This window comes from Piliocolobus tephrosceles, chromosome 19, assembly GCF_002776525.5.
Source record: "Piliocolobus tephrosceles isolate RC106 chromosome 19, ASM277652v3, whole genome shotgun sequence".
Taxonomy (NCBI): domain Eukaryota; kingdom Metazoa; phylum Chordata; class Mammalia; order Primates; family Cercopithecidae; genus Piliocolobus; species Piliocolobus tephrosceles.
Genome location: NC_045452.1, coordinates 22370449 through 22384922, shown reverse-complemented (window position 1 = coordinate 22384922; position 14474 = coordinate 22370449). Strand labels below are relative to the sequence as shown.

At 42.5% G+C, this 14474-nt stretch overlaps 1 protein-coding gene and 1 pseudogene across 3 annotated transcripts in view; both read left to right on the top strand.

Moving 5' to 3' along the window:
• MRTFA (myocardin related transcription factor A) overlaps positions 1-14474 on the top strand; it is a 222449-nt gene that overhangs the window by 48478 nt on the left and 159497 nt on the right. The window lies entirely within an intron of this gene.
• On the top strand, positions 2021-3284 carry LOC111549128 (annotated as a pseudogene).

Below are 14474 nucleotides of genomic sequence, written 5' to 3'. Positions count from 1 at the left end.
TTTTTTTTGAGACGGAGTCTTGCTCTGTCACCCAGGCTGGAGTGTAGTGGCATGATCTTGGCTCACTGCAACCTCTGACACCTGGGTTCAAGCAATTCTCCTGCCCCAGCCTCCTGAGTAGCTGGGATTACAGTCGCATGCCACCATGCCTGGCTAATTTTTGTATTTAGAGATGTGGCTTCACCATGTTGGTCTGGCTGGTCTTGAACTCCTGACTTGTGAACTCCTTGTGATTTGCCTGCCTTGGCCTCCCAAATTGCTGGGATTAAAGGCATGAGCCACCGTGCCCAGCCTTGTAATGTGAATTTTTAAGTGCAGAGTTTAAATATAGTTGCTTAAGAGCCTTGGGATGCAAATCTAGTTTTCCTTGGGTCATAAGGAATTTTTGCTGACAACCCTTTCACAGTTGTACTTTAGTAGACATTATTAACATTTTTTCATAGTTTTCAGACAAGTTCTTTCCTGCTTTTAAAATTCCTTCCTCCAGTCTTTTCATGTATCCCTTGGAACAATACATCTCTTACTGAGGGGTCTAGAGTTGTCTGGGTTTGAACCCTGGCTCAGCAGTTACTTAACCTCTCCGTACTTCAGTATTCTCCTTTGTAAAATGGAATAGTAATACCATATAAGTTTTTATGAGGATTACATAGGCATTTGGCACTTTTTCTGGTCACAGATGTTCAGTAAGCCTGTATGTTATTATTCTCAGTCTGATAAAACTTGTCGCGTAATAGGCAGTGACTTTTTCCTTTATATGCTGTACATGTATACATAAACATATAAATATACCTCATAGACATTGCTCAGGGAAATAATCATAGACATTCCTTCTGTAATTGTCTCTGTCCCAATCTTGGGGGGAAATTTAGATTCACTTTTTTAGGTTACTTATAGGATCCATATGTTAACCATACACCCCCCGCCCCACCATGTCTACATTTGCTGCATATTACTTTGAATATAACACTTAGGCACTGTCTAGTACTATGAAAAAAAATGATAAATATTATTTCTACCTCAGACTATATGACCTTTTTTTTTTTCCCAGGGACAAGGTCTTACTCTGTTGCCCCAGGCTGGAATACAGTGGCACCGTCATAACTCACAGCAGCTTTGCACTCCTGGACTCCAGCAGTCCTCCTGCCTCAGTCTCCTCAGTAGCTAGGATTGCAGGCGGGTGCCACTATGCCTGGCTGATTTTTAAATTTTTTGTGGAGATGGAGTCTCGCTGTGTTGCCCAGGGTGGTCTTGAACTCCTGGGCTCGAGCAGTCCTCTGGCTTTGGCTTTTCAAAGCATTGGGATTATAGGTGTGAGCCAATGCACCTGGCTCAGATTATATGATCTTAATATGTATGTTGGAAATGGTTAAATTCAAGACACTGTTACTACCTTACATCTCTGACCTGAATTGGAGGCCACAGTGCATTAAATGGCAATCTATTCATCTAAGGACAGTTACCAACTAAATTTTTCAGTGGTTCTCAGTGGGGAAGGTACCATATATCCAAAGGGTATTTGGAAATATATGGAGGCATTTTCGGTTGTTAAGTGACTGTGGGTGGGGGATGGACCACTGGCATTTGGTGGAGAAAACTCAGAATTGTTCACCCAAAATGCCAATAGCGTCACTGTTGTGAAATTAAGCTAAACACTTTGGTAAATCAGTAGATAATGTTTTATCTTAGTTATAAAAAATGTTGAGCCTGGGCGTGGTGGCTCACGCCTGTAATTCCAGCACTTTGGAAGGCCAAAGCGGGTGGATCACAAGGTCAGGAGTTCAAGATCAGCCTGACCAACATGGTGAAACCGCATCTGTACTAAAAATACAAAAATTATCTGGGTGTGGTGGTGCATGCCTGTAATCCCAGCTACTCAGGAGGCTGAGGCAGGAGAGTCGCTTGAACCCAGGAGGCGGAGGTTGCAGTGAGCCGAGATCGCACCACTGCACTCCAGCCTGGGCGACAGAGCGAGACTCCATCTCAAAAAAAAAATGTTGGAGTGTGGCCTTCTTACCTTCCCATGGCATGTGCTCATCCACTGTTATCAGTGTACTCTGAAAAAGGGGAGTCATCTGGCAAAAATGTCACGTTGCTTCTTGTATTCAAGGCTCCTATTCCACCAGATATTGTGAACTTTGTTCACACCAACTTGCACAAAAACAACAGACAGCCCTATCTTGTTAGTGAATTAGCAGGTCATCAGACCAGTACTGAGTCTTGAGGTACTGGCAGAGTTGAGTCTCACATTCGCAGAGTTTGAGGTGGTGGGACTCACTGTTCTGGCCAGGGTGCTTTTGGAAATATCTGTCATGGAGGCCACATGTTTGCAGCAACCAAAACCTGGCACTATTGGCACTGTAGAGTGAACACAGCCCAAAAAACGATATGCTATCTGTTCTCCCCTGGGTGCCTCTGCCTTACCAGTGCTGGTCATGTCTAAAGGTCATCATATTAAGGAAGTTCCTGAACTTTTTTTGGTGGTCAGAGATAAAGTTGAAGGCTATAAGACAATCAAGGAAGCTGTTTTGCTACGTAAGAAACTTAAAGCCTGGATGATACAAAAAAGGGCTATACATCTCAGCAAATGAGAGCTGGCAAGGGCAAAATGAGAAACCATTGTATCCAGCACAAGGGACCCTGCATTGTCTATAATGAAGATGATCATATTGTCAAAGCCTTGAGAAACATTCCTGGAATTACTCTGCCTAATGGTAAACAAACTGAACATTTTGAAACTTGCTCCTGATGGGCATGTGGGACGTTTCTGCATTTGGACTGAAAGTTCTTTCTAGAAGTTAGAGAATTGTGTGGCACTTGGTGTAAAGCTGCTTCCTCAAGAGTAACTGCAGTCTTTCCATGCACAAGATGATCAATACAGACCTTAGCAGAATCTTGAAAAGCCCAGACATCCAAAGCCCTTCAAGCACGTTGCAGGAAGATTCATTGTAGAGTCCTGAGGAAGAACCTCCTGGAAAACTTGAGAATCATGTTGAAACTAAACCCATATGCAAAGACCATGCACTGAAACACCATTCTTTGCCAGTCCAGCAATCATAAACTCCGGGTGGAGGAGGCAGCGGTGGCGGCAGCGGCGGCGGCGGCGGCGGCGGCGGCGGCGGCAGCAGCAGCAGCAGAAGCACTAGAGACCGAATCAGATGAGAAAGGGGATTGCAGTCAAGAAGCCTGTGGTAGGGAAGAAAGGAAAGAAGGTTGTTGGTGTTAAGCAGAAGAAACCTCTGGTGGGAAAAAGGGCAGCAGCTACCAACCAAGACGTCAGCAGCTGAAAAAAAAAACTTACCACAGAGGAAACGAAGCCTGCTACATAAACTGTTGGTTTATTCCATAAAGGTCGAATAATTTTGGACAGCTTATTTTAAATAAAGACCTGATCAATGAAAAAAAAAGTTATTGCTCATGGCAGGAAGCTTTTTGAATGAATCCTTCAGAGCTGTAGTATGTAATCTCTGAATTATTCAAGGGGAATTAGGCCATATTTTCTTAGTTGGGAGAGTAAGGTTTTGTCCTGAAGATTCTGAGGGTGTTTGCCATTAAGAATGTGTTATGGTAGGGTTTAACCTCTAAAATTAAGAGTAGTTGAATGGCTAGGGTGGTTTAGTGGTTAAAGAAAATTGGCATAGGCCGGGCGTGGTGGCTCATGCCTGTAATCCCAGCACTTTGGGAGGCCGAGGCGGGCGGATCATGAGGTCAGGAGAACGAGACCATCCTGGCTTACACAGTGAAACCCCATCTCTACTAAAAATACAAAAAATTAGCCGGGCGTGGTGATGGGCGCCTGTAGTCCCAGCTACTGGGGAGGCTGAGGCAGGAGAATGGCGTGAACCTGGGAGGCGGAGCTTGCAGTGAGCCGAGATCGCACCACTGCACTCCAGCCTGGGTGACAGAGCAAGACTCCGTCTCAAAAAAAAAAAAAAAAAAGAAAAGAAAATTGGCATTATTCCTTTAGTAATCTTTGTATCCTCATGGTTGATGGAAATAATACAAGTTGTGCCTGGCATTCCAGTGATGCCTGGATATTGTTTGTCCTGTTCTTTCTTTCTTTCTTTCCTTCTTCGTCTTTTATTTATTTATTTATTTTTTTGAGACGGAGTCTCGCTCTGTCGCCCAGGCTGGAGTGCAGTGGCGCGATCTCAGCTCACTGCAAGCTCCGCCTCCCAGGTTTATGCCATTCTCCTGCCTCAGCCTCCCGAGTAGCTGGGACTACAGGCGCCCGCCACCTGGCCTGGCTAGTTTTTTGTATTTTTTAGTAGAGATGGGGTTTCACCCTGTTAGCCAGGATGGTCTCGATCTTCTGACCTCGTGATCCACCCGTCTCGGCCTCCCAAAGTGCTGGGATTACAGGCTTGAGCCACCGCGCCCGGCCTTTTTTTTTTTTTTTTCTAAAGAGCAAATGATGTATTTGTTTGGCAGATCAATAAGATTTCATTAGGTATGTAATTTAACTTGTAGCTTGTTTCACTTGAGGCTAGTATGGGACTTTGACAAAGATTAAAAAAAATATATTTATTCTCAACTTCCACCTACCATTTTATCAGTCTCTAGGGCAATGTTTCTCAAACATTTTTGGCTGTGGGTCATAGTTCAAGATGTATTTACATTGAGACCCAATACACGCATAAGTATATCGATATCTAAAACAAAAGTTTCATGAAATAATACTTACCCTTATTAGGTGCAGTGCAATCTGGTTGTTTCTATTTTATTCAATTTTATTTAATTGCAAAATGTTGATGTTGGCCTGGCATGTTGATTCTGTGACCAGTGTGTTATGAATTGCAGTTAAAAATACTGTGTTAGGATGTATGTTCATGAAATTTTAACTAAGGCTTTAAAATATATCCCAAGTCTTACTGTCTCTCTCTGCCCAACTATTGCCCTTGGCTAAGCCACCTTCATCTCTCTCTCAGACTTCTCCAGTAGCCTCCTAAATTGCATTCTCTGCTGCCTCTCATCCCCTGCCATCACCTAGCTCTGTTCTTTTAGCTGTCTAATTCATGCTTTTAAAATGTTATTCTGGTCATGTCGTCCTCACTATTACTTTCTTTCCCCCACTTTCATTTGTCGTGGCAAAATACACATGAAATTTACCATCTTAATAATTTTAAGTATATAGTTCAGTGGTATTGTATATATTCATAATGTTATGCAACTATCATCACCATCCATCTCCAGAACTCTTTTCAGCTTGTAAAACTGAAACTTTACACCCGTTAAACAAGTAAGCCCCTATTCCCTCCTCCTCCTTCCCCCTGGAAACTACCATTCTACTTTGTGTCTATGATTTTGACCACTCTAGGTACCTCATATAAGTGGAATCATACAGCATATATTACTTTCTGTTATAAATTTAGCCTATGGGATTTTTTAAAAAGTTTATATAATGTTTTGCATACGAGTTAAAAATTAAAGTAGTAATCATCGACCTCGGACATCTAGAACAAGTTATACCATGGAGCCTTCCTGCTCAGCAGTATTGAGGCCTGGACTGCCTTGTTTCCTCTTCCCTTCAGATTGGCAGAAGTGATGACTTCTCTGGACTTGTTGTAATATTTTTGTTTTTTAGTAAGTGAATATGAGGAGAGACTTGACTTTTTTTTTTTAGATAGAGTCTTGTTCTTTTGCCCAGGCTGAAGTGCAGTGGTGTGATCTTGGCTCACTGCAACCTCCACCTCCCGAATTCAAGCGATCCTACCACTGCAGCCTCTCAAGTAGCTGGGACTACAGGCATGCGCCACCATGCCCAGCTAATATTTGTATTTTTAGTAGAGATGAGGTTTCACTGTGTTGGCTAGGCTGGTCTCATACTCCTGACCTCAAGTGATCCACCCCCCTCAGCCTCCCAGAGTGCTGGGATTAAGGTTTGAGCCACTGTGCCCAGCCCAAGAGACCTGACTTTTTGTTTTTTTTTTTTTTGAGATGGAGTCTCGTGCTTGTTGCCCAGGTTGGAGTGCAACGGTGCGATTTTGGTTCACCACAACTTCCGTCTCTCAGGTGCAAGTGATTCTCCTGCCTCAGCCTCCCAAGTAGCTGGGATTACAGGCATGTGCCACCACACCCGGCTAATTTTGCATTTTTAGTAGAGACGGGGTTTCTGCATGTTGGTCCGGCTGGTCTCAAACTCCCAGCCTCTGGTGATCCTCCCATCTCAGCCTCCCAAAGTGCTGGGATTACAGGCGTGAGCCACTGCACCTGGCTGAGACTTAGCATTTTATTTTTTTTTATTTTTATTTTTTTTGAGATGGAATCTTGCTCTGTCGCCCAGGCTGGAATGCAGTGACGCCATCTCGGATCACTGCAAGCTCCGCCTCCCGGGTTCACACCATTCTCCTGCCTCAGCCTCCCGAGTAGCTGGGACTACAGGCGCCCGCCACCACGCCCGGCTAATGTTTTGTATTCTTAGCATTTTAAAAGATAAGAGAATGTGCTGAGCCAGACAGCTCAGGATCCTCCGCATCTATTTTATTTTTTGCTTTTGGAAAAGGCGCTGTAGTAGTATGTATGGAAAGACTGACTTGGAAGTCATGACGTCTGGGTTCTCCTGGCTTTGCCGCTTTCTTACTTGGAGACCTTGGGCAAATTGCTTACGACCCTTCTGAACTTTAGTTTCTTCAGCATCTGAAACCATTGGATACTTTAGATTTTTTCAAACCCTAAAATTCAGAAATTCTGTCATCTCTTTGACAAGGTTTTGAGACCGTAAGAGTCTTTTTCTGTTCTGTCATTCTGATTTTTTCCCATCTACTGTAATCTGAATGCTTAGAAGAAGGACAGTGAATTTTAATCTGTCACACTCAATTATTGTGATGAAATAATTCCAGAATTGTGATTATAAAGTAGTCTCAACATACAAAGTACTGTGCAGATGACAAGTACTATATATACCACTATGGGGAGAAAACTGGAGATGAGCACCTCATCCTGTGCACTTTCTGTGAATTGCTTTGTGGTTATGATCTTATGATCCACTTAGAGCAGTGGTCCCCAACATTTTTGGCACAAGGGACCAGTTTCGTGGAAGACAGTTTTTCCATGGACCAGAACAGCGGGGGCAAGGTTTTGGGATGAAGCTCTTCCACCTCAGATCATCAGGCGTTAGATTCTCGTAAGGAAGGTGCAACCTAGATCCCTTGTATGTGCATTTCACAGTAGGGCTTGTGCTGCTAGGAGAATCTAATGCTGCCTATTAGAATCTAATGCCGCTGCTGATCTGACAGGAGGTGGAGCTCAGGCGGTAATAGTTGCTCTCCTCACTCCTGCTGTGTGGCCTGGGATTAAGGTTTGAGCCACTGTGCCCAGCCCAAGAGACCTGACTTTTTGTTTTTTTTTGAGACGGAGTCTCACTCCTGCTGTGTGGCCTGGTTCCTACAGGCCACGTACTGGGAGTTGGGAACCCCTGACGTAGAGAGTCTTTTGATTCTGCTTTCCTGTGCTTTCCTTGAATTGCAAGGCTGATTGGTTGCAGCATTCTCTTTGTATTATGTTTTGTGGCTTGAATGTGCCTAATCCAGCCAGAGGTAAAGCTGGGGAATTGTCCTCTTCTTTGGTCTTGAGGCACTTCAGGAAAATTTAGCTTTAGAAAAGATAAGGTTACCAAAGTTCTGACTGCCTAGTTTGTGAGCTGGGCCCCTAGTGTCACATAGGGAGCTACGGTTTCATTATTACACATTTTGTTTTTCACTAAATATCATAGGGTTTTTCTCTGAAATGCTAATGAGCTGTCATATGACTGTATTTGCCTTCAAGTTATTGGGAGGATTGATAGACATCTGTTATAGGCAAAACAAAGCTCTGTTTTTTTAATCAGGGAAGAATATTAGTAATAGAGCTCTTTTGTAGCTCTCAGGCTTTTCAGGCTCTTTCATAGTCCCATTTGTTAAAGACTTTTTACTTTATTTTGCCTCATTTGGCAGAAGACGTGGAGGTGCTCTAAATCTATTAGCTGCTTCACTCCAATGAGACTCTTACCATTGTAGTACCTAAGGGCACTGTTCAACTCACCCTTGTGTACTCATGGTCAGATTGCCATCAGCCTTCCTTTTTTTCATACGGAAAGAACCGTAATGTGCATACTCTGTCTGTATAACATAATGAACTGACTTCTGGGCGACTTTAATTATAACCTTAAAGGAGCTAATGATATTCATGTGTTAGGTAGGTTTACCTTGATTTTTGAACAAACAGTGCAGTTTCCCAGGGAATCAAAGTTAGACTGCTTTACATTGTAGAGAAGGGTGTGTGTGTGGGTGTGTGTGTGTGTGTATGTATGTATGTGTATAAAGTTAAAAGCTTTGTTCTGTGACTGTATCGAAGGAAGTAACCTAGGGAAGTTTTTTTAAGACTGTGAATAAGAGCAAATTGATGAGTTTTTTTGGGAAGAGGATTAAAGCAACTCATAGGAATTCAGCACCCTGATGTATGTCATAGTGCTAAAATTTGCTTAGTGTTAAAGTCAAATGACATAATGTAGAGTTACCATGTGACCAGCAATTCCTCTTATCGTTATATACTCAAGAGAATTGAAAAAATATACCAACACAGAAACTTGTACATGAATATTCATAATAGCATTATTCATAATGGAAAGAAATGGAACAGTCCAAATGCCCATCAGCTGATGAGTGGATAAATAAAATGTGGTATAGCTATACAGTTGAATATTATTTGGCAATGAAAAGGAATGGTGTACCAATACATGCTTCAACATGGATAAACCTTGAAAACATTATGCTAAGTGAAAGAAGCCTGTCATGAAGGACCACATGGTGTATGATCCCATTTATGTGAAATGTCCAGGATAGGCAAATCCATAGAGACAGAAAGTAGATTAGTAGCCGCTGGGGGCTGGAAAAGAGGGGAATGGAGAGTGACCACTTAACAGGAATGGGGTTTCTTTTTAAGGTAAAGAAGATGTGTTAGCTAGTAGTGATGGTTCCCCAGCTTTGCGAATTACACTGAAATCCACTGAGTTTTATACTTTGAAAGGCTGAATTTTATAGTATGTGAATTATGTACCAGTAAAGCTATTATCTAACAAGTAGGACCAAATTATCTGTATGGGTAAGATACCTATCTTTTTTGCTGAGTAGAGCTATATGAAATTCTGATACATGGAATGCCTTGATGAAAGATACTCCGTATCATCATTTCTCTAAAGGCTTATGTCAACTTGGAAATCATAATTGCGAAGAAAACTTTTTTTCGTATTGAAGAATTAAATGTTAGATGTAAAATTCCATAGCGTCTGACTCTATGGATGCCCACAAGAAAGGAATAAGTTGTATATATATTATATGTATTATAATCTAGAACTAGAAATATTACAGAAGGGAAAGCCCATATGCCTCATAAAACTATAAAGTTGGCTCTTTCTCAAACAATGGGATACTATTTTACACACTTACATTTTGCAAATATTATAAAATCTAATACTACCAAGGCTGTGGGAATAGAGAAACCCTAATACACTGCTGATGGGTAAGTTAGAGCTCTGTAGAAAGTTTTTGGCAAGATTTTGTGAAGTTGATGAATATATCCTATGAACCAGCAGTTCAGAATATACATTTTATATATCTTTTGCATAAATGGTGAACCTTCCATTTACGCAAAAGGAAACATGTACATGCATTTTAATTTCATTTATATTTATGATAGGAAAAAAATTTGGAAACTATAGAGAAATGGATAAGCAAGCAGTGGCATTTTAATGCAACCTGTTACTCTAGTACAGTTAGCATGGGCAAATTGCGTCTACATGTGTCAACATAGATACATCCTGGAAGCGTTATGTTGAGAAAAAAGAAAGCAAGTGGCTTGGCATGGTGGCTCATGCCTGTAATCCCAGTGCTTTGGCTGAGGTGGGAAGATTGCTTGAGGCCAGGAGTTCAAGACCAACCTGAGTAATGTTGTGAGAGCCTGTTCCTCTTATTTTTTTTTTTTAAAAAGAATAAAAATAAAAAGCAAGTTACAAAAAGTTAAATGTGATACCTCTTATGATCATTTAAGACAAAATAAAAACATGCCTATAGTCCCCGTTACTTGGGAGGCTGAGATGAAAGGATGAGATGGGACAATTGCTTGAGCCCAGGAGTTCCAGTCTAGCCTGGAAAGCATAGTGAGACCCCATCTTTTAAACAAACACATCAGTCAATCCAATACTGTGTTGTCTATGGAAAACATATGTATGCTGCAAAATTATTTTAAGATGTGTATTAAAATAAGCTATATTACCTTCAGCAAGATATTTATTTCTGAAGGAGAAGATAGCACAGTGGAATGAAGAGGGAAACTTTCAACTTACTTACAATATTCTTTCTTGAAATCTGATGCAAATAATGGCAGTATGTCATAAGTTATATTTGGGTTTATCATTTCATTTTTCTGTATTTTAAATAAACTCTTTCATAATTAAAAATTAGGAAAAGTCACCGGACACAGTGACTGACACCTGTAATCCCAACACTTTGAGAGGCCAAGGCGGGAGGATCGATTGAGGCTAGGAGTTTGAGACCAGCTTGGGCAATATAGCAAGACCTCATCTCTACAAAAATTACGAAAACTGCCTAGATGTGGTAGTGCATGCCTGTAGTCCCAGCTACTCGGGAGGCTAAGGTGGGAGGAATGCGTGAGCCCAGGAGTTTGAAGCTGTAGTGAGCCATGATGATGCCAGTGCTTTCCAGTCTGGGTGACAGAATGACACCCTGTCTCAAAAAAAAAAAAAAAAAAAAAAAAAAGTGAAAAAAATCACATAGGATGAGTTAAAAAAAAAATCACTGGGCTTACACATTTTTTTTTTTTACATGTTTCTATATTTGCTGTCCTAAAAATGATTCATCCTAATAGTCATTAATGTTGGTTTTTGAAGAAGTACAATGAATGTGGTTCATATCTTGGGTTTTTATTATAAAATCACCCCTTGTCCATATTTTGATTATTTTTTCCTTGATTGAAAAGTGCTTAATTAACACAGTAATGTTAGACAATAACACATGATTGAATTCTTACTAAAAGTGCGTGGGTTTTTATGTTTTATAGTTAGGACTTTGGTTTCCCTCTATAATAGCATTTGTGTCTTTTGTTTGTTTGTTTGTTTTTGTGTTTTTTTTTTGAGATGGAGTTTTGTTCACTCTTGTTGCCCAGGCTGGAGTGCAGTGGTGCCATCTTGGCTCACTGCAACCTCTACCTCCTGGGTTCAAGAGATTCTTCTGTCTCAGCCTCCCAAGTAGCTGGGATTACAGGCGCCTACTACCACGCCCGGCTAATTTTTGTATTTTTAGTAGAGACAGGATTTCACTATGTTGGCCAGACTGGTCTCGAACTCCTGACCTCAGGTGATCCACGTGCCTTGGCCTCCTAAAGTGTTGGGATTACAGGCGTGAGCCACTGCACCTGGCCAGCATTTGTGTCTGTATTGGTTTGTGTGAGAATACTGCCTGATAAGGATTATACTGCCGTCTTTCAGAGGTTCTTTATACGTACTTTAATTCTGAGGAAGGCTGTAAACTAGTATGATACTGGCAGGCGCTTACCACATTGTTGGATGCCTTAAAAGTTTATTGTTATGAATAATACTATTTTTAATGTTTACTGTGTATAATAAGTGTAAATTACTAGATGGAAGTATGCTTTTGACAAGCTTCTTGGAGACAGGGTTTTTAGAACTGAAGAATGGAGTGAGGGATAGATTATGACAATTATTTTAGTTGTTCATGTTAAATCTTAAGGGAATTAGCACAAGATATGCCTGCCTTCACAAGACGTGGAAATTCCTTAGCATTCATCTTTGAATTAGCAGACTTGGCTATGGATATTTTCCCTGTTAACATTAATTTCCTTTCTGCCGTTCTTCTTTTTAGACTTGGAGTCTCACTCTGTTACCCATGCCGGAATGCAGTGGCATGATCACAGCTCACTGCAGTCTTGAGCTCCTGGGCTCAAACTGTCATTCCACTCCAGCCTCTCAAGTAGCTGGGATTATGGGCATGCACCACCATGCTTGGCTACTTTTTATTTATTTTATTTTTTATTATTTTAGTTTTTTGAGACAGGGTCTTTCTCTGTCACCCAGACTGAAGTTCCGTGGCACAATCTTGGCTCACTGCAGCCTTGACCTCCTGGGCTCAAGTGATCTTCCCATCTCAGCCTCTAATGGCTGGGACCACAGCTGTGTGCCACCACACCCAACTAATTCTTGCATTTTTTTTTGTAGAGCTGGTGTTTCACCACGTTGCCAGTGTTGTCTTGAACTCCTGGATGCAAGCAATCCGTTCGCCTCGGCCTCCCAAAGTGTTAGGATTACAGGTGTGACTCACAGTGCCCGGCCCGAACTGGCTAGTTTTCTAAAAAAAAAAATTTGAGAGAATGGAGTGGGGTCTCACTACATTGCCCACACTGGTCTCGAACTCCTGGCCTCAAGTGATTCTCCTGCCTTGGCCTCCTGAGTCAATGGGATTATAGGTATGAGCCACCGTGCCTGGCCCTTCTGTCATTCTTAGAGGAAAGGATGTTACATACCATCTCTTATGTTTAGTATAATGTTCCCTTCCTGATTTCATTTTCTTTTTTCCTCCAAGAAGTTACTGAGTTTTTTTACATTTTAGATTGAGTTTTCAAGTTAGACTTTCTTCCAGAGCAGAGTTTTTTTGAACTGCAGTATGTGCCTGGGAGTAAGTAGTGTTACTGAAAAGATCATGAATTCTGGCTGGGCCTGGAGGCTCACACCTGTAATCCCAGCACTCTGGGAGGCCGAGGTGGGTGGATCACTCGAGGTCAGGAGTTTGAGACCAGCCTGGCCAACGTGGTGAAACTCCATCTCCGCTAAAAATACAAAAATTAGCCAGGCATGGTGGTGCGCACCTGTAATCCCAGCTATTTGGGAGGCTGAGGCAGGAGAATTGCTCGAACCCGGGAGGTGGAGGTTGCAGTGAGCCAAGATCACACCACTGCCCTCCAGTCTGGGTGATGGAGCAAGACTATCTCGGGGGAAAATAAAAGATCATGAACTCTAAGAAGTTTTACCAGGCAGTGGTTTAAAATGATAAGATGTAGGCTGGGCGTGGTGGCTCATGCCTGTAATTCCAGCACTTTGGGAGGCTGAGGCGGGCGAATCACGTGAGGTCAGGAGTTCGAGACCAGCCTGACCAACGTGGAGAAACCCCATCTCTACTAAAAATACAAAATTAGCCGTAAATGGTGGTGCATGCCTGTAATCCCAGCTACTCGGGAGGCTGAGGCAGGAGAATTGCTTGAACCTGGGAGGCAGAGATTGCAGTGAGCCAAAATTGCGCCATTGCACTCCAGCCTGGGCAATAAGAGCGAAACTCCATCTTAAAAAAAAAAAAAAAGATCAGATATAGGGATGTTTTTCTCTGTGTCTGCCCTTTCCTTTTGTACCTACCTTTTGAAGGCATGTCAGAGACGGGTAATGCCCCAGAGACGTTTAGAAGTGGTCACATAAACATGCCATGTTTGTAGCCAAAATGGTGGTTTATTTTGTATTTATCTTGTTACATTTGATCATTATCAAGTAAAATGGTTACTGTCTCTTATGTACATAACATCCTTTTTTTTTTTTTTTTTTTTTTGAGGCGGAGTCTCGCTCTGTCGCCCTGACTGGAGTGCAGTGGCCGGATCTCAGCTCACTGCAAGCTCCGTCTCCTGGGTTTACGCCATTCTCCTGCCTCAGCCTCCCGAGTAGCTAGGACTACAGGTGCCCGCCACCTCGTCCGGCTAGTTTTTGTATTTTTAGTAGAGACGGGGTTTCACCGTGTTAGCCAGGATGGTCTCGATCTGCTGACCTCGTGATCCGCCCGTCTCGGCCTCCCAAAGTGCTGGGATTACAGGCTTGAGCCACTGCGCCCGGCCATAACATCCTTTAAAGGTGTGCTTTCTCTCATTCCAAAATGGAGCCCTTCAAGTTGGAAATACACTCATATCAGGAATGTTTGGACTTCTGAGCTGTAGTTTTCTGTTCAATCTCATTATAGTCTTTTTTTTTTTTTTTTAAGATAATGGTCTCACTCTGTTACCTAGGCAGGAGTGCAGGAGTGCAGTGTCACTATCATGGCTCACTGCAGCCTCGACCTCCCAGGCTCAAGTGATCTTTCCACCTCAGCAACCCAAGTAACTGGGACCACAGGTGCTCACCACAATTCCTGACTAATTTTTAAATTTTTTGTGCAGGGCTGGGCGCAGTGGCTCAAGCCTGTAATCCCAGCACTTTGGGAGGCTGAGACGGGCGGATCACGAGGTCAGGAGATTGATACCATCCTGGCTAACACAGTGAAACCCCGTCTCTACTAAAAAAATTTAAAAAATTAGCCGGGCATGGTGGCGGGCACCTGTAGTCCCAGCTACTCCGAAGGCTGAGCCAGGAGAATGGCGTGAACCTGGGAGGCGAAGCTTGCAGTGAGCCGAGATCGCGCCACTGCACTCCAGCCTGGGCGACAGAGCAAGACTTC